The 21,049-nt window shown below is 41.2% G+C and overlaps 1 long non-coding RNA gene across 1 annotated transcript; it reads right to left on the bottom strand.

Annotated features, from left to right (window-relative positions):
* Positions 1–464: 464 nt before the first annotated feature.
* On the bottom strand, positions 465–19,716 carry LOC135415574 (uncharacterized). The gene is made up of 2 exons (XR_010431186.1): positions 7,580–19,716; positions 465–6,847 (listed from the first exon to the last, which is right to left on the bottom strand). It is a non-coding gene; the product is annotated as an uncharacterized LOC135415574 (long non-coding RNA).
* Positions 19,717–21,049: the final 1,333 nt, after the last annotated feature.

The following is a 21,049-nucleotide window of genomic DNA, read 5'->3' on the forward strand; positions in this document are numbered from 1 at the left end:
ATTTTATAGAGAAATAAATCACAACCAACCCTACCTTGTTTCAGAAAAGGCTTGGAGGATGAGTTTCCAGTTTAGGACCTACTGCCTTCAGTGAGGTGCAAAAAATGTACACTGGATGGCTTCAGGTGCCTCCCTGAACTGTTTGGGTTTTTGTGGAATTTGCGAACATGGCTGAAAAACAGCCCGAAAGAGAGAGTGGTAGTTGCTAGAAGACCTGTCAGCAGAGAGTAAAGAAAAGGAGGATGAGTCAGTGCACAGTGATACTGTTTTTCATCTAAAATCCCGAAAACCCCCTCCACTACTGTGCAGAGGAACAGGTGTAACCACAAGCTTTCCCGACTCCCTTCCCTAGCCCAAGCTAATTTAGGTTTCTAAGCCTATGGAATGAGTTCAACATGATGGAGCCAAAATTTATGAAAAAATATCCATGTTAATATAGGCTGTAAAATAAATGCAAACGAAAGTTGAAGTAAAACAGCTTTTATTCACATGAAAAAATAAACCTCTTAGCTCTGATAATCAATTAAAATATTATAGAATCAAGCAATCACAGATGTAGAAGCTTATCCTTCTTAAAGTCATTATAAATCACATCCTTTCCTAAATCTCTCTATTCCCTCTTATTGCTTACATTATAATCCCTGTCCGGGTATCATTTTCATTGCTAAACATACTGTTTGCCAGTCAGTTTATTAAGGTTTGTCTTGATAGTGCCAAAACAAATGCTCTTTTTCAAAGATAAAAGGAAGGCTAATATTAAAATAATAACTTCACCTCTTGGCTTGCAGAGCCTAATTATTGAAGAAATTGGCACGTGAAATCTCTGAGGTGACAGGGAATTAGTGTGTCAATAGGAACCTGCTTTGAAGTTGACCTACACTGTTCTTGGTGGTGTTGGGTATACCCTGTCTCTTTCAATATGATGTGGGGAAAGAACGCTATTTGGGGTGGGAAACAGCTAACAATAAAACTTTTCTTCACTGCTTTTAATTAATTAAAAGCTGTAATAAAAAAAGATGGGACACGTAGGAGATATGACAAGAAAAAGCTGAGAGAAAAGTTGTAGACTTGAGACTGTAGTGACAGGACCAGGGGTAATGGCTTTAAACTGAAAGAGAGTAGGTTAGATAAGATATTAGAAAGAAATTAGAAAGAAGTTCTCTACTGTGAGGGTGGTGAGGCACTGGAACAGCTTGCCCAGTGAACCTGTGGATGCCCCATCCCTGGCAGAGTTCAAGGCCAGGTTGGATGGGTTTCTGAGCAACCCGATCTAGTGGAAGGTGTCCCTGCCCATGGCAAGGGTGTTGCAATGAAATGATCTTAAAGGTCCCTTCCAACCCACACCATTCTGTGGTTCTCTGAAGACTGATAAGAAGAGCAAAGAAGCTTTAAAGAGCCTGGGACAATTAAAGAAAATTGTAACTATTGGTTTTGTACAGGTGGGGTTGTTTGGTGACATCAGGCAATGATGTCAGTAACGTGCTCTGAGTACTGAGAGTGCAATAGGGCTGGAAAGCATTGTTTAATACAGCAAGGAGTGCTGTAAGCTACTGCTACAAAAGCAAACACTTGTATTACGCCCGAAACTGTTTTCAGTTGACTTTAAGCCTGGGGGAAGCATGAACCTAACAGCTTAACAACCCTACAGATTTGTATGCAAAAGCTACTATGAACAAGGGCTACTAAAACATGACCTAAAACAGGCCTGAGAACAGAGGAGATGAAAAGGAAACGTATTTTGTTTTTCTATAGTTTAGTTGGTGGCAGGCAAACCCAGAGCCAAGGAAAGCTGACAAGGATGTAGTCAGCTTCCTGAGTCAGGAGAGAAAACCGTCTATTAAGTGGGAAGGCTTTCAAATCCTGAGCACTCCATACAATTTCAGTTTGAAATTCTCAAGTTTCAAGAGGGTCTGATGAAATAAAATGTAACTAACATGTCATCCAAATATGTACTTGATATACATAAGTATACAAAATCTTATTGCAACGAGAACAAGAGAAGCAATGTCCCCTCTTAGAATGGGTAAGACTATTTAAAATAAAAAATAGAAATGAGTCCAGTTCACGGCAAGCAGTTGATGGACCACTATGGCTGGACATGCATGGGTATCAGAAAAAAATGGAAGTCTAGTCTCTAGCAGACCAAAAGATTAGGAATAACAGTGCTTGAGATAAAGAAATAGGTTAAGATGAGGTAGCGTAGGGGAAAGGTAAAAAATAAGAAAAATATCTGTGAGTTAAGAGCAGTCACAGAATCACACAGAATCACAGACTATGCTGAGTTGGAAGGGACCCAAAAGGATCATCGAGTCCAACTCTTATCCCTGCACAGGACCATCCCCAAGAGTCACACCATGTGCCTGAGAGTATCATCCAAAAGCTTCCTGAACTCTGTCAGCCTTAGTGCTGTGACCACTTCCCTGGGGAGCCTGTTCCAGTGCCCAGCCACCCTGGGTGAAGAACTCCTTTCTAATATCCAGCCTAAACTGCCTCCGACACAACTTCAGGCCATTCCCTTGGGTTCATCTGATCACTATAGAGAAGAGATCAGTGCCTACCTCCCTCTTCCCCTCACGAGGAAGTTGTAACCACAGTGAGGACTCCCCTCAGTCCCCTGAACAGACCAAGTGACCTCAGCCGCTCCTCATACAGCTTCCCCTTAAGGCCCTTCACCATCTTTGTTGCCCTCCTTTGGACACTCTCTAATAGCTTAATATCTTTCTTATATTGCAGTGCCCAAAACTGCACTCAGTATTCAAGGTGAGGCCGCCACAGTGCAGAGCAGAGTAGGACAATCCACTCCCTCGACCAGCTGGCGATGCTGTGCCGGATGACCCCCAGGACACGGTTGGCAGGCAAGTGTCTTCCTATGGAGTTGCATTTCACTTTTCATTATACATGTTCTTTGATGTTCACAACTTCCTTTAAAGATATAGTGAGAAGAAGCAATTGATGGTTCGTAGGTTTGGTCCTGGAATTGTAAAGGTGACCTCAGTGGTGTTATTTCAATTTATAAAAGCTGGTAGTCTGGATATGGAGATAGGTGTCTCCATAACTCTATAAAGATTTACAATAGCTCAGAGAAAGAGCAATATTAAAGTAGAGTGAAAAGGCTGAGCTTATTGTTTGGTGTCATTCTTTCAAATTTGTCTCTAAGAATAAGCTGTCTGTTGGGGTTTATCAGCGGGGAACTATTGATTTTGCTGAGGGAAAGGATTCTTTAATTTAGAAAAATTTATTTTCTTTCCTATGGCTGAAAATGGAATTTAAGAGTTATCATCAGATTTGAAAACTTGGGTTTGCATTATGGAACTGGGAGAATAATGCAAGATCCTGGACATCAGGAGGAATTTCTTCACTGAAAGGTTGTCTGGCATTGGAATGGGCTGCCCAGGGAGATAGTGGGGTCACCATCCCTGGAGGTATTCAAGAAATGACTGGTGTGGCACTTAGTGCCATGGTCTAGTTGACGAAGTGGTGATCAGCCTAAGATTGGACTTAATGATCTCAGAGGTATTTTCCAAACTAAATGTATCTGTGATTCTGTGATCCCTGTAGTGCTCATCACAGTGTCCCAAGGCTCTCTTCTCCTTTGGAAATGTCACCCAGAAGTGACTGGACACTCTAAACTCAGTGCAGAGGGCTGAGGTTCCTTTTTTTTGAGTACTTATCACATTAGTTACATAAAAATCTAATTTTTAAAGAAACGTGGCTAGTGGGAAGATTTGTTTTCAGATTAATCATCAGATAATTGGTGCAGAGTTATATTTTGTGACTGCTGCTGACGAGTTAAAGGCAAGACCAGAGTTTCCCTGACATACTGGTTTGAGTGTTTCTGGCAGTCCTCTTAATAAAACTCGCTTTTTATTAAATTCCTGTCTCTGAATGTGACAAATTCCTGTGTCAAAGTTGATGGGACTCCAACAACTCCTAACTACAACCCTGTCTTCAGGCAGGAAGTGAGCTATAAATCTTCAGCTACTTCAGGACCAGGATGAATTGGCTCTAAAGTTTTGTATAAAAAGACACCTTAAGTTAGTCCATTTGTTAGTCACAATTCTTCCTGCCTACATGAAGCCACGAGCATCTTGGTGTCCCACGCATTTAATGGAGCCATTGGACAGTGATACTTAAAGCTGTTTCCAAGCTACTTCAGCGTTAAAGTCACAGAATCACAGAATATTCTGGGTTGGAAGGGACCCATAAGGATCATAGAATCTAACTTTTAAGTGAATGGCCCATAGAGGGATCAAATCCATGATGCAATAAATCTTTCACAGTACATGTGTAGACCACTATAAAGAGATAAGTGAGCTACTGGTTCTTTTCTTGAAAATATTAACAATGTACTTGCTTACTTGAATTTCTGGAGAAATTAGAAATTAAATTTTTAACATTCTCTTGATCAGAGAAGATTGTGTTCAGATGGATCTAAAGTTTGCCTTAAATTTTTAATGTACCTTGATTCAAATGAAATGGTACTCTTGTGTGTGTGTGTATACATAAATATACACCCACTGTCTGGTTTTAAAATCATCCCTCTGCTGTAGAGGGAAGGATATCTGAATTGATAACTCAGTTTGAGATGCTCGTGGCAGGGAGGAGTTGGTCTAGTGATGAGCACCACGTGCTCAACATTGAAAATGCTGCTCTGACCTTTTCCTGGAATGCACACTCTGGACAGAAAGATATTTTGACATTTTTAATGTAATATGAAAGGATATGGATATCCTCTTGTGAAATATAATGAACCTATGTGTTTTATGTCACTCTGCTTTGAGACAGCTGGAGCTGAAAATGGACTGTAACTGTAAACACCATTAGTCCTTTTTCTTCCGTCTGTGTGGAGCACAGCCATCCCTCCTCCTGTGCTTTCTGACCCATAAGGACACCAGTCTACTTGCCCCACCTGCACTCAATAGGGACATTGAAAGGTGCCAGGTAAACTGAGACACTGGTGGCTAGTCTTTTGTTGTGCTAATATTTCTTGACCATGCAAAGAAAATGAGTGTAATTCCTGCTTACACCCTAAGATTTTTATGAAAAGGTAATAAGAGCTCCTTCAGGTTATTTGGAAAAAAAAAAAAAGGCAAGAAAAGAGTAGGACATACTTGCTCTCTCTATTGAGATGTTTTGGATCTAACAGAAACTGTTTCATGAGAGCTCTGAGAAAAGCCTGTGGTTGGCGCTGTCTGGTTCTAACAGGAGATTAACCTCTGGTGATTAATTTCTGTTGAGCAAAGATGAACTTTAGTTTCTAGTAAGAGTGGTGCAGTGAAGTGTCTTTGCCTTTTAAAATGTGGTGTAACATGAGCTGACATGTAAAGGAACAAGGAGCACCTCCAGGGCAGTGAGGAGAAGATGTGTCCTCAAGAGCCTGTTTGCAGAGGCTGGGATGTCCCTGAGCATCAGGTGCAGTTGGGGGCATGGGAACCATGTTGTGGCCAGGGCTGTGGGACACGGGATGACCAGTGGGGTGAGGGGTCCACGGTGCTGGAACAGTTTCCTGGGCTTTCATCACATCACCAGTGAAGGCTGCTGCCTTAATTCAACCACAGTCTGCAAAGCCAGCATTGGAGAACAAGTATACCAACATTGCTGGTGACCAGTGGGAGGGTGCTGCAACCCTTCCAGCTGGATTTTGAGAGCTGCTGGGAGAACTGATGGCTGGTGAAGGGTGTTCAACACAAGTGCACTGTATCCAAATGAGCCCCCAGCACAACAGCCACTTAAAGCTCTCCCCAAACTCCCCCAAAGGAAGGGCAGGGCTCGCCCACAGGCAGCATCTAAAAGCCTTTTGCAGTCATTAGTGCTGTCCCCTGTGCTGCAAGCTGCCTGCAGTGAGCATGTCGACGTCTCTGCGACGTGCTCAGATTTCAAAGGCGGTCCTCCTAACCAGCTGCATCTCAAGAAATCGAGCAATTTTTTTAATTTTTTTTTTTTTTTTTTGAAGATACCATGCCAAGTCTTTTGAAATGAAAGCTGGGGCAAGCCTAGTGGAGATTAATGTAGGAAAAATGCTGCTGGCTTGATAAGCCACAGATGTCTGTGAGATTTGTGGAGACTGTTGACAGCTCGTGATGGCTTGCAGCTTGCGGGGTCCCCCAGCCCCAGGACCAGTGTGCTGGATACATGGCTCGTGGTGCAGGGCAGGGTTTGGCCCAGTGTGGTGGTTGTGTGAAGGGTCTGAGGAGACCTGGAGGAAAATCTGATCTGGATCCACACTGTAATTGCAGAGTTTCCTTATGTGCTACACCTTTTTATGCAAAAGAGTGACCTTTTATTTTAATAATGTTGCTACTGGCAATTGTTTTTGTAATCCTGTAATGGGGAGATATAAGATGGTGTAATTCTGTGAAAGCATAAGATTGTGGTGGAAGCTCAGTTTATTGCAACAATCTTGGGAGATTGAAAAGGTGACTTACGTTGATGGAATCATTCCTAGTGGGTATATAGGAGCTGTGCTTCTGTTAACTCTACATACCTAATAAAAACTATGTAACTTTTTTTAGATAAGATTTTCATTGAGTCCTGTTAGGTAGCACAAGTAACATTAATGAATTGACAGAAACTTGTTGTTCACTTTTTTTAAACTTAAGAATATCTTCTCATCAAACACTGTCACAGAAGCAGTGCAGAGTGGGGCAAAAGGTCCCCCCTCTGCAACCTGTTAGGAAACAGGCTTTGTTTTTAGGAAGTTAGAGATGATTGCTTACATAAGAATACAAATAAAAATTATAATTTCTTGACATTGTCCACATACATGGACTTCATTGTTTACAAGATGCTGCCACTGTGAATCAAGCTCTGTTGTCTTCATGATATCAAGGCCAAATACTTCACTGACCTGTGGAGACAATGTACACATGAAATTATCCTTCTCACACTGTCAGTGACTCTTCATGCAGAAATCCTCTGCATGTATTAAGGTTCTTCTGAAGCTGCATTCTTGCATGCCCTGATATTGTGTGGTCAGATTTATTTTAGAAAGAAAATTAAATTAAATATGTTGTTAGTTTTAATTTTGAACTGATGTTTTTTTTCATCAACTTAAAATACTTTTACACACACTGGTGTTTGTATGCAACTTCTTGGTACCAATACTTTCCACATCTGGGTAACAGACTTGAATTGATACAACCCCAGTGCCCAACAAGTCTCGGGCAAATGCAGAAAAATTGCTTTGCCAAAATATTTTGAAAATAATTTGAACCAAAATAGCCTTTGATTTATTTTTTTTCCTCAGAAGAACAGGAAGATTTTTTGTAAAATCATCATAAATGTGAGGTAAGAAAGTAAATCACTAAGTAGTGACTTAAATGCAAATTTATCCATAATATGAATCTATGCATGTGCTTGTAAATGAATTAGCAAGCATTCAGACCTCTCTTGTCATCTTTGTAATACCATCCTTTTTTCCTAGTGGAGTCTCTGTTGCTTACCCAGGCTTGTACCATTTGCCTTGTGTGTAATCAACACCTCTTGGTACAATTCATAGGAAATTGATGTTTAGCATATATGCTTTTATTGAAAAAACTTGTATATTAGTAGCTCACATAAGTTGATAGAGGTACAGCACCTTGCACTTTGCCTTGTTGAACTTCACCAGGTTCTTGTGGGCTCACTTCTCAAGTTTGTCCAGGTCCTCCGGGTGGCATCCCTTCCTTCTGCTGTGACACTGCACTGCCCAGCTTCAGGTCATTTTCAAACTTGCTGAGGGTGCACTTGATCTCACTGTCTTTGTCACTGATGAAGATATTGAAGAACAATGGTCTCAAGACAGAGACGTGAGGAACACCACTTTTCACCGTCCTCCACCTGGACATAGAGCCATTGATCACAACTCTCCAGTTGCTTCCATCCAGACAATTCCTTATCCACTGAATAGTCTATCCATGAAATCCATCTGTCTCCAATTTGGAGATAAGGATGTCATGTTGGGACTCTATAAAAGACATTACAGAAATCTAGGTAGATGTCATCAGTCTGTCTTCCTTTGTCAGCTCCATCACAGAAAGCCACCAGACTGTCAGGCACAATTTGCCCTTACTGTAGCCATGCTGTCTGTCTCAGATCATCTCCTTGCCTTGCATGTGTCTTAGCATTGCTTCCACGAGGATCTGTTCCACGATCTTCCCAGGTCAGAGATGAGGCTCACTGGTCTGTATTTCACAGGGTCTTCCTTTCTCCCCTTTTTAGAAATAGGAGTGGTATTTCCCTTTTTTCGGTCACTGGGTAAGTCTGACCACCATGACTTTTCAAATACGATGGAGAGTGGCTTGGCAACAACATCAGCCAATCCCTCAGGACCCCAGGATGCATCTCATCTGGTCCCATAGACTTGAGGTTATTCTGTTTCATCAGGTCATCTCAAACCCGCTCTTTGTTTACAGAGGGAGAGACTCTGCTCCCCCAACCCCACCTGGAGGTTGAGGGACTTGAGGGATATGGGCAGCCTGACTGCCAGTGAAGACTGAAACATGGAATTCGTTGAGAACCTCAGCCTTCTCCATGTCTCTTCTCATATTCATCCTGTACACTCTCCTTGGCCTTCCTTTTTGGACCTATGTACTTATAAAATCCCTTTTTGTTATTCTTCACATCCCCTGGCAAGTCCTGTTCGATCTCTGCCTTAGCTTTTCTGATTCCTACACATCCAAACAATGCCTTCAGTTACCCAAAATATTTGGGTATTTGAGGAAGAAAATTGAAATTTTTTTAATTTCAATTCCTCTGTAAAATAAAGAGTTTCAAACATTTTCTTTGGAGTAGGTGACAAGGGTGGAGACTGGCTATGTTATATAGCATATTATATATAAAATCAGCTTTAGCCCCTACATCTTTACAATATTCTATATTCACAATTTGGAGGTGGGAGGAGAGTGTGGATAAAAAGTGCTGTAGATCACGCTCATCTGATTCTTTTTGCTCATGAGCACCCAAGAGAGTCGTATAGCAATAGTAAATATCTGATGCCATCTAGTAGCATCATGATATTAATAAAGGAAACTCTGATATCTCCATTTGCAACTGGTGAACAGAGACAATGTTCAAGTGAGCCCTAGAGAATTATTTTTTTTGTCAGCTCTCCTCTTTGTGGCATGTCAGTGCAAAGACATCTTCTGCTCTTGTTCAGTTTGCAGCTCCTCTGGGGCTCTTGGCAAAGCTCCCCCACACTACCATCTAAAGTCCTGTACCTTTGGGTGTCATTTAGACCTTCAGTACTCAGAACAATAGTTTTTTTTACCAAGAAGAATAAATGATTAGTTCATCAGCTGTAAATTCATGTGCACCTTTGCAGGAAAATCCAACAGTAATAATGTAAATTCAGCTCTAGGAATTTTGTGATGGGAGCAGGGTAAAAATGTCCCCCCATTTGGGATGGCAATGTGCATCCCTTCTTCCAGACAGGGTTTCTTTTAGGTAGCTCATCTGTTGTGCCAAGCCAGTCGACAGTGGGGATGATTTCACCATTGTTCATGACTTTATTGTGTGAGTCTGTAGGGTAAGACATAAGTGCAGTTTAACAAGGCACTAAAAAAAGGAGGTTTGAGTAACCTTGTGTTCACTGAGTTTTCAACAGATTGCTGTGCTATAGCTGAGCTGTGACTTCTTAATGCCTTGTTTTCATGCTCTTAATGGTTATGTTATTTAAATTCATTGTTGGGTGGAATGGGTCTGTAATCTGAAAATATCTTAAAGCAGCAGCTATCTGAATAAAATTGGTAGTGAAATTGTTTTTGTGGAAATAAGAATATGGAATTTACTATACAAAAATGGCAGCAATACATAAAACCCCTGCAGGACTGGGTGAGGGTCTGTGTGTCTTTGGGGTTTGTTTTGTTTTTTTTTTAAAAATAAGGGAAAAATGTAATTTATGCCTGGATAATTAGTGGTGTTTTACCACTGAAATGTACACCACTTGAAGGAATAGTCACTGGAGCCTTTCACACCTGCACAGAGTATGAAATTCCAAACAATTAAAACAATTAATATTTCCTAATGAAAAGAAGTCTATTGTGCCTTAGCAAAAAGCATTTGCAGGAGTGAAAACAAAGGTAGTAAAGCAGAATGTCTGATAAATGGCAAATCTACTAATTAAGATTTTCTGACACATCTTTTCATTTCCCAAAATTAAATACAGAATACCTTTATGAGCAAGTGACACTTGCAAAGATGAATTTATCATATTATTCCTTGTGAAAGGCTTTTGCTTTTCAAGAATGGTAGCAGGGAATTGTGTGGTTTTGCTTGGGTTTTTTTAAACTAAAAAAAAAGTACAGTGCCATTTGGTCTTTTGGTTGAGAATTGAAAACAAATAGTATGGAGTTAAAAGTCATCTTAAAAGGGAACAATTTTTCTGTATTCCTACTTATCTTCTATATGAAAGGAACTCTAGAAGAGGGGATATCACACAAGTTTTTATATTAAATATTAGGTCATTTTGTCCTGGCCTTGCTGTGTAGGTGCCTACTCTCTCTTTCTTCAAAGGGAGGAGAAGACTGCAGTGTATCAATCACTTCATTTTTACAGCTGTGTGTTCCATGAATGTCATTAAAATTTTACTTGTGACATTGAAAAATATTTATGTGCACCTTAAAAAGTGAATACCTAAAAAGAAGACTCTTAGCTGATAGTTTCAAATGTCACTCCTGAGAGTTTTTGGAATATAATAAAATTATTTCTTTAGAAGATAAAAGGATTTGAATTGTTTAACAGAAAAAAATGAAAAGCATTTGACTTTCATTAGTTAGTGTTTTCATGGTCATCTTTGTAGAGAAACACTGGAAAAGCATTTAAGAATATGAAAGCATCTCTGATGCAAAGCAGGAAGAGCCGTCAGCACTCCATGGGCGCTTGGTGCCATCCCTCTCCTGGTTCCTTATTTTTGGAAGGCTCTGTAGAAGGTCAGTGGGAAACATAACTCCTGGCTCCTAAGGCAAAAGCAGCCTGGATTATCATTCATGTGAAACTAAAGACGGGGTGCTAGTAGAGAGCAAATAGTTACTCCTGTTAGTATTTCCTAGATGAATGCAAGCAGCTTAAATTTCAGTTGTTCTAAATTAGTTCCTGAATTAAAAAAAAATATTTAACTCTATTTTGTTTCCCCTTGGTCAATCATTCATTATTTCCATCTAATGCTTGAAATCTAATCACTGTTGCTGAGAAAATATTTCAGGAAACTATCTTGACAAAGTATTTTAACATAAATACTAAGAGAACAGCTTTTTGTCAATTTGATAAGAATAAATCAAATATACATTCATAATCAAATACGTGGTTCACTTTTAATGTACAATTTCTGTATTTATATTTGGAAGCAATAAATACTAATATTGATACTTTGTGTTTTATTAGAAATATCAATTGAAGGAAAAAGTTATAGCAAACCACAAGAGAGTTGTTTGGAATAACTCATTTCCCTGATGGTAGTCTTGTATTGAGGCTTTTTGTCTCTGGTAAAAAAAAAGTAGGGAATTGGTATACAGGGGATGGACAGGGTGAGACACATGGAGACTTTGACTTGGGATTTTGGTCCAGTATACCTGTGGCCAACCTACTCTTTAGCTCCAGCTCTCCAACAAGGATGTTTTCAAGAGTACAACAGCAGCAGGGAAGGGTTTTGGCTGTCATGGCCAAGTGTGTCCCTCGTTGGGATCTGTGGCTTTGTCCCTCTTGTGCCAACCAGTAGCTGTGACTTTCTTGAGGAAACCTCAGTATATGCCTTCTCCAAGAAAAGCTGGATTTGCATTGTCTCTTAAAAAATCTTTTAAATACTAACTAAAATAATTTAATCTTAAAGTATATTTAGAAGCTGCATTTGAAATTCTAGTCCTTCTGAAGGAAAGAAAGCACCAATTTCTCCATTTCATGAATACCATAAACTGATTTATGCCTTCTTTTGACACTTGGTTATGTGGCAGAGGCAAAGGAGCAGCTGGTAATGCAACCCGTAAAAGTTAAAGAGGAGGAAATGCTATATAACAGAAGCAGAGGGATATTATTAGCTTCTGCACTCTGCTAGAGATGATGCATGGGATGAGAGAATGAGAGATGCTCTTTAGGAGGCCATAGAAATTTCCCTGAGGCTTTCAGCGCTGGTGTTTCCCAGTGGGAGTTGGTCTGGACCAGACTGTGCCACACAGATGAAGGGCCAGAGATGCAGAGAAGTGCTGGATAATCACATAACTGAGTCCAACGCTTGCAGTGTATTCTTTCTAAGAGGGATTTCTTCAGTGTAACTAAGTGTGCTGGATAGGAGATAAAAACCTCATGAGCTGAGGCAGCTTGGGGAATTAAAATTGAAATTTTTTGTGTGGGTTGCATTATCAAATTGGGCAGGACGAAGTTGACCCTTCATTTTGCAGATGGCAAAGTACAAACCTGCCAGGCAGACATTGACAACAGCACATGGATTGTAATGCTTAGAGGATGCCATGTCAGTAACACGTGGAAAATCATGGTTCCTGTCCCATAAAAATCTCTGTCATAGGAAACATAGGACAGTCCTCCTAACTTTACCAAGCTCAACCTTAGAGCCTTGAGTCTTGCTCATACATCTCTCCACGAGAAACTGCTCCAGACATTGATTGCTCTGACAGTGCAACCTCCTCCTCCTATTTTACCACCCATGTACTAAGATAAGCCATCAACCCCTGAGCTCAGTAGGCTGGCAAAGTGTGAAATGCTGTAATGTGTATGAATTTAAATTTTTACAAGAAGTGAAAAGGGAAGAAAAATTAACATTAGTAATATCTAACTTTAAAAAAAAAAAAAAAAAAAAAGAAAGAAAACCCCACAACCTGCCATCCCAAATTTCTTTAAACAGAAGGACTCTCTTCATGTAGGAAACTACAGAAGGAGCATTTAGAAGAGCAAAGGCAGAAGAATTCAAACCCTGGAAAATGTACATGTGATACCAAATGAGGCCAGGTCTGGCTCAAGATTGTTTTCTGTGACCTCTCCCTGCACATATTTCAAAATGAAATTCTCCTTTCTTTAATACTGAGTTGAAACATAGCAACTGAAGGAGATACTGTTGACACTTGTGTAGTGACACGAATACTCCTCCATGTCTTCTGAGGACTCCTCTAGTGATAGAGTGTAAGAAAGATCACACTGTTTTGGAGTTGGTGCATATTATACGCTTGCCTTCTCCTTTGTCTAATCAAGCTCCTCTCTCCTTTCCTTCAAGATTTCTTCAAAAACACTAAATACTTAAATGTAATTCTTTTGAGTAATTTCTCTGAGCTCTACTTTTAAATATTGGCACTGCATTTCTTTTTTTTATCAGCTGGAAGCATCTGCAACCTGAAAAACTTATAATTAATAATTTATGTAGCTTTTTCTGCCTTTCATTTCTGTGTCTGCCAACCTGGATATATTAAATTTCTTGAGCTTTACTTCCATCTTAGTTTGCAAGATGGATCAAGGCGATATAAATAATAGCAGTGGGGATATGAGATGATCAAAACTGAGGTCAAGTTCTCATTTAAAGCTGTATCTAGATCATCCTTGATCTGTCTTATCTCTGTGATATAACACTTTTTTCTTTGTTTCCTTGCTCTTCTCCTCTTATTTGTACACAACAGTCTTGTTGCTCTTTGTTCTGAATTACAACTCTTCAGATTTGCAAGAAGTCATTTGTTCAAATTGTGTTCAAAAACAGAATATTTTTTTAATAAATAGGGAGTGGAATATGTTTTCATATATCCTAAACTCTTCTAAATCCATTTTGTACATTTATAAATCAGGTGTTTGTTTGTGTCATCTTAGAAAATGGGGCATGTTTTATTTCTTAAAAAAAACAAGTGAAACAAAACAAAAAACCAACCAAACAAAAAAAGAACTGAAGAGTAAGACCAACAGCTCCCAAACTGCAGATTGAAAATTAGCTTGTCCTTAGCAAGTGAGATGGTTTTGGCAGCAATCACACTAAACAGGGATTTTCCAATCTTGGCTGCTAACATGAGATTCCTTGTTTAGGATCACATTGCTTGTAGATTACAGAATTGGCCACAGAATAGACACACTACTCAAATGACAGATTTGTCCAACCTGTGCTGTGTTACAGGAAACGGGGCCATGTTTTGTAAACCAGAGCTAATATTTTCCATCTGTAACCAAGTACAAGACTGACGAAGGACATAAAGAATATTCTATAATGGAGAACGATTGGAAGAAGGAATCACTAGTCTTAAAAAAAAATGTATTTTTGTTTGTTTCTTATGATCTTGCAGCCTGTAAGTGTAATATCGGAATATCCATCCCAAGGGAAGAGCCCTGTGTTACAGACTGGGAGCTGAGCTGTGGGGAGATAGATGGACTTGCTCATCAGTGCTCCCAGACTTTGTCTCATGGGGCCCTAATGCCCTTGGTCCCTGTATGATGTGTTACAGAGTCTGTAGTGGATTAGTGGCAGATGACCTTCTGTCTTTGGATAGCTGTTGGGTTGTGGGCCATCTAGTGTTCCTTGTTTCCTTTGAACAAAAGGGGAACAGTGACAATTTGAGATGTTTTAATGATTTGTCCTTGCTTGGCAGGTGCTGTTGCATTTTCAAAATTGGTTTAGAGATGAGAGGAGGCCCTGATTTGGAGGCAGGGTGGTCCTCTGCCAAGAGCTCCCACTGAATTCACTATGTGTGGACCAAGTGTGTATGGATGGGAACTTCCATTTTCTAAGACATATTTTAGAAGATGGGGCCAGAAGGGCCAATGTGAAAGTGAGAGCTGTGTAAGGTTGAAAGAAAAAAATGTCATAATGGCTCTCAGTGGATGATAACAGGGTGCAAGAGGGGAGATGCTCACCAGGCTGGGATTTCCAGGTTGCTGAGGTGGAGTACTCAGCAAACGATGCTGGGTTTGTGCAGAACAGATGGCCACAAAAGTTTCACAGCTGTGGAAGGGGATTTCTAAAAGAACAGAATTTGGCTCAAAGTATTTCTCTGAGGTTGTGGTGCCTGCAGCAGTCGTGGGGCTGTGTCTTAACCACAGTGTGAAAAATGCTGCATGTGTAAAGCAAATATTCCTCTGCCCAGTTGTATTCAATAGCAATGACTGCACAAAGCCCATGAGTGGCTAATTTTGGTGTGAGTTGTTTTTTTGGGTTTTTTTCCATAAAGACTGTCACTCCTGTAAACCACACGCTTCCACCCTAATTTCCATCTGCTCAGAGTAGCACATGGCTAAATCTAGGACTGTGGTAGACATGTACAAATATTTTAAGTGCTCCTAGAAAGTAGGCTTTATGTATAAAGAATAGCAGACTATGAGTGGGAAAAGCAACTCAGTTATGTGTTTCAAGACAAATCAAGTAGCAGAGATGGCTTTTTTATTTTTTTACCAGACAATGGACCCAGCTGTAATTTTTTTATATTTATGATATATAGAGATATGATATATAGAGAGACAACTTATTTAACTTCTCAGTGCTTATAAAATACAAATATGCTTTAATTGAAAGTTTAGTATTAAACAAAATGGTTTTCTCACACTGAGTAACAAACTTTTCCAGGAGAAAACAGATTGCAGTGATGTTACAGCCGCAAGTTTCAGTAAGCTATATAAGAGAAATATTTGTACCTTCTCAAATGGAAACAGTATTAGGGTCTGTTACCCAAATGCTTCTTGAACTCAGACAGGCTTGGTCTGTGACCACTTCTCCGGGGAGCTTGTTCCAGTGCCCAACCATCCTCTAAGTGAAGAACCTTTTCCTGATATCGAATCTAAACCTCCCCTGACTCAGCTTCATGCCATTTCTAGAGGAAACTCTAGTCCTATCACTGGTAATGAGAGTGAAGAGATCAGTACCTTCCCCTCCATTTCCCCTTGAAGACCACAGTGAGGTCTCCCCTCAGTCTCCTCTTCTCCGGGCTGACAAAACTGAATGTCCTCAGCTGCTTCTCATAAGGCTTCTTCTCCAGACCCTTCACCATCCTTATGGCCCTTCTCTGGACACTCTCTAAAAGCTTAGTGCCTTTTTTATATTGCGATGCTCAAAACTGCACACAGCACTCAAGGTGAGGTCACATCAGTGCAGAGAGTGATTCAAGGAGTTACCAAAGGCTTGATCCACTGGCAACTAAGAATGGGGGTTAGTGGTGGGACTGCAGACTTGCTTCTGCTCTTTGCCAGGTGTGAGGTTGTCTCGGGACTCACTGTGCAGCAGTGCTTGCTGGTGGGATTAATACCAGATTAAGTAAAGATGAGGAACCAGAAGGAATTAAATATCTTATTTCTTCAGTTCTTCCCATTCTGGGAAATTTACTTTTCAGCCTGTGTCCAACTTGCTCCTTTTGTGAGTGATATGTGAATCTCTGAGCATAGCTCTGACCCTTTACATTTCTTTTCAATGGTAAATTGTTATTTATAGAAAGGAGTTTGAGAGAGGCTGTGGAATTACTGGCTGTATGTTTTATAAAGCAAGCCAAAAGAGGAACTAAAATAATTTGGATTCAAATTCCTCTAAGTCCAAGCTCTGAATTAGCTCTGCTGCTATTCATGGGATCCATAAAAAAAACAAACAACAAACAACCCTGCATTAAAGCCTTTCAGATTTGTTCAGTTCTACTTTTATCTGGCAAAAATTTAGACCTTTAACTTAATCAAACCCTGGAAAAATAAAAATTTGATATAGCTGGAAATTTGACAGAAGATGTGGAAGAAGTTGGTGCATAAACTGTTAAATTGCTGCCATGTGAGGACACAGACAGGAGGAATATATGTAGCAAAGGGGGACTGTGGTGTCACTGTTTGTTAAAAGCTGTTGTGTTTTGCAAAATGTTTCTCCAGCTTGGGGCATAACCTGGGATGACCTGAAGACATACCTGGGCACCAAGTCAGAGTCATGCACAAACACATGGTGAGGGACTGACTTGCGCTTGGCCCTGACTGTTTGCTTTTCCATTTGCACAGCAAGATATGTCAGCCCCGCATATGCAAAGGAAGAGGCTGCCATCTCCCTGTGGCACAACTGTGAGCTCCTGAGGCTAGGCAAGTCATTAAGAGGGCAGAAAGATAACCTGTAGCCAGATGGGATTGCAAGCTTTTGGGAAAACACCAGGAAAGTATGGGGGGAAAATTTGTAATATTTGTAAATATTATTATCTGTATCAAACTCTATGTCCCTTGGTGTTGTGAAAAGTTTTGGCAGTGCTTTGCGACGAATTACGTCTGCAGTGAAATGTGAGGAGATGAAAACTGGAAGCAATCATGCTGAACATTCGCGAGGCTGTACCCTTCCAAATGTTTCTGTTTATGTGGTCCCTGTTTTGATCACCTGCTTGCTGCTGAGTATTTTCCCTTTCCTCCCTGGACTTTAAGGGAGCAGCGGACTAATAAAGGACTAGATTTCTCTTCCTCTTCTGTTCTGCTAATACCCTGTTAGGAAGACGAGTTAAATGTCCTGGCAAGCAGATCCAAAACATGTCCTGAGCTTTTGGGAGACCTAATGAGGGTCACTCTGTTGTGTATCCAGCACTCGCAGGAGGCCTGTCAGACTAGAAATGGGAGTTTTGATGTTGCTAAAATGTGAGAAAAATCAGTATTTATTTCCTTTCTTCATAAACACCAAACTTGCTCAGCCCTGCATGATATGCTGGCCTGTGCTCAGGTTCTTGGTGAGCCTGGGTTTTCCCAGTCCATCCCCTATTCCCTAACATATTCACTGTGCAGTTAGAGAGCCTGGGGCTGCACATGTTGAACCAGAAGGTGCTGGGGTGCCATTCTCCCCACCCGCCTGCCCCCCCCTCCCCATGCACATCATTCACACTTTCCTCACCACAGGGGACAGGCTGATATTTTATATCACTACGTTGCCATGACCCTCTATGACAAGGAGAAAATTTTAGTCACTTGCCTCGTTGGGTTGCAAACCTTTATGAATACCGCAACTAATAGCCCGGGTAAGTGGAAGATTAATTTCTATACCACCTGGCGGCAAGCTGTGGATTAGGCTGCTGTCCCTCGTGTGGGTTTAATGTTGGAGGAATGGGGCACTTGAGTACCCAGACAATCAGCCTCTTGTTTAAACAATGAGCTTCTCGGTCTTGTTAGCCAGCGCTCTTAAATTTTCATTTTATTCTGGTATGCAGGCTTGTGTGATGTGGAGAATTGCTTCAGCACAGAGAGACTGCAAACCTGTTCAATTAAAGGAAATGCTCAGATCCAGCTGTTGGAGCCCCATGAATGCCAGTACTCCTCACAGAGTAAGACCAACGCACTCTGCCCTTGGAACAGATATGATGATTTGCGCCTTAATTCTCCTGAAAAAAGAGCCTTTGTTGGGGAAGGATGGTTGGGGAAAAGAGGAGGAATGCAAAGCGTGGTGCAGAAAATGCCCAGTGAGACCAAGTTTTCTGCAGATAACAGTGAGGTCTCTATAGCATGAGCCCAGTAACGAGGCGCCATAAGAAGCATGTACAGTACAAGCTCCTATTACAGCTATAGAACTGTCTTGTAAATTTTGTAAATGCTTTCCTCTCATGAAAAAAGCATATGTTGTGGGGTAACTTACCCTATACTTTCACTTCCAAGAAACAGGCTAACAAGCATAGCCACGGTGTGCATACACTCACTGTGGGTGCGTGACCATACACTGACTGTTGGCGCCTGGTTTTTCAGTTGCCTTGGTTTGGGTGATATGTTTCTGCACCCATTTGTGGGTGACACAGGTGTTGGGGCAGTATTGGATGGTCAGCCAGATGTCTTTTTACAGATCTTTTATAAAAGATCTTTTATATCTTTTATGTATATTTGGTATATCTACACATACCAATATATATAATATATTATCATTTCTCTAGAAATATTATATCTATTTTATGTATAAAAGGCTGTGGCAGTTTCAGTAGGCGCTGAATGCACTGCAACAACAAATGAAGTAGCTGACCTAATGCTTGAGTCTCAAACAGGACCTGAGTACCGAGGACTGGGCACGGGGAAGGAAGACATTGGAATGGGACAAACCACAGGAAGAAATGATGAGCCATTGACCCAGGATTCAGCTGAGTGGCAAAAGCCATCTCCTCAAAGGTAACGGAGCTGGAATCCTCACCCCAGAGCAGGGACTGGTAACGTCTTGTTTGACACCAGGAACCACCATATCTCCAAAAAAGCAGCTTTCCCCACTCTTGCTGTCTCTTCCCTCTCAACCTCATTTTGTTCCCCACCATGGGGGCTTTAAAAAGATATTAGGCACAGTTTCAGCCACTGAGATGGAAATGGGTCACTGGTCCTCAGTAGCAGGTTAGCTGCTGCTGGTCCTTAGGCTGCACACTCATGCCATGTGTCACACAGGCTACAGAAGAAGAGGTTGCATTTTAATTTACTAGCTGAGCCTGTGAGGTGCACAGGATTTCAGTCCAGTGCTGAACTAGATAATGAAGTGCTTGGTTGTTAATTGGCCACTCCAAGTGTCTTTTTTAGTCAAGTATATGTCCATCTTCATCTGTCTATCTACTCATATACATACAAATATGTAAATATATACATACTCACATGTGGCTCTGTGTGTGTATACATAAATACCTCTCTTTCTATATATCATTTGTGCACATGTTAAAAAAATAAATGCCTGACTTTCCTGCCAGGTTACGAAAGGGCTCCAGTGCTTTAAATCCCTGCAGAAGATGCAGCAGCTGTTGGGTCAAATCTTTGCAGCTTTTCTAATGTGTGATGCTTGTTTCAGGCAGCATCTGAGCCCACAGGCCCTCTGCAAGAAATTTTGCTATAGAAATCCTCTCTGCACGTGCCTAGGAGCCAAAATCAGCCTTTTCTGGTGGTTGGTGAAACAGTGTAAGACCTTTGAAGGAAATTGTTACCATGTCCTTTGTCTTGCTGTGAGGTATGTAAAGCATCCCTTGCCCCTGTTCCATTTCTTTGTTATTAAAGTGTATTTTAAATACACATTGCTAATAACAAATTGAAAGAGATACTTTTTAAACAAAAAAATAAATACTTCTAACACTCAGCATGATATGAGGTATATATGGTTTTCTTTCAGGTGAGTTAAAATGCAAAACCAGAGAAAAACTGTGGTCCAGTTTGATGAAGTGGCATAAATCAAGATTTGGAAATATAAAGTGAGTGGGCTGAAAACAAGACCTTAATGCCTCCCTGCACTGTTCCTCTGTGTTTGGGGCAACTGAACACAAGGTAAACAGTCAAAAGCAGATCCAGAGCCCAAGTCCCATTGAATTTTTGGCTCACTGACTAGTGTAAATGCTTGCAGGACTTCTCCCCCAGCTGGTTAAGCAGACTGGCACCTCCCTTAGACAGAGAGTTACAAAGCCAGATTGTTCCAGTGAGAAATGTCTCTAATAATTAACATTGCTTTGGATTTAAGTTTTTGCAGATATGCTTCCTTTAGGATGAAGAGCAGAAGACTTGGCTCCAAGAGCTTCAGTTCTGCCCCACCTCAGCTGGACATGTTCCAGCACCCTCAGCATCATTCCTGCTGCAGTGGAGGTGCTTGCATGAGAGCCATCTGCTGTGCCTGCACCTTCACCTTCAGGACTGTGTCTGTTAGGGTGGATCTTGCAGTCACAGAAACCTGCTTCTGTGCACGGAGGTAGTGTTAGACCACCACCTCCCTTGACAGGGCTTCAGCTCACACAGAGCCAGGGCTTTGCTGTGAGGGGAAGTGGGACACACAAAACCCTTCCAGTCTTAAACACCATCAGGGCTGCCGGCAGAATCCTGTTGCACAGCAGCCAGACTGGCTGGCACCCCAACAGGGCACTCCATCCCCAGACAGCTGCAGCTGGCCATGACAAGACCCATGCTAGGCAGGAGGGGGATACAGTGTTGGAGCAGGCTGGAGGGCAGCTGTGGGGGCAACCTCAGTGGCACCCAGGGGTACTGCTTCTTGCACTGCACAAGCTGCTCACGCTGGAGCTGTGAGACAGTAACCACTGTGCATGTCCTGTGTGCACAACACATGAGACACAAAACACATCCTCCCCACACATCCTAAAACACATAACACTCACTGGAGACAAACCCACTGCTGCACAGCACTTACACACTGCACACAGGAAAAGCAGAGTAG

This window comes from Pseudopipra pipra, chromosome 6 (genome assembly GCF_036250125.1).
Source record: "Pseudopipra pipra isolate bDixPip1 chromosome 6, bDixPip1.hap1, whole genome shotgun sequence".
Taxonomy (NCBI): Eukaryota; Metazoa; Chordata; class Aves; order Passeriformes; family Pipridae; genus Pseudopipra; species Pseudopipra pipra.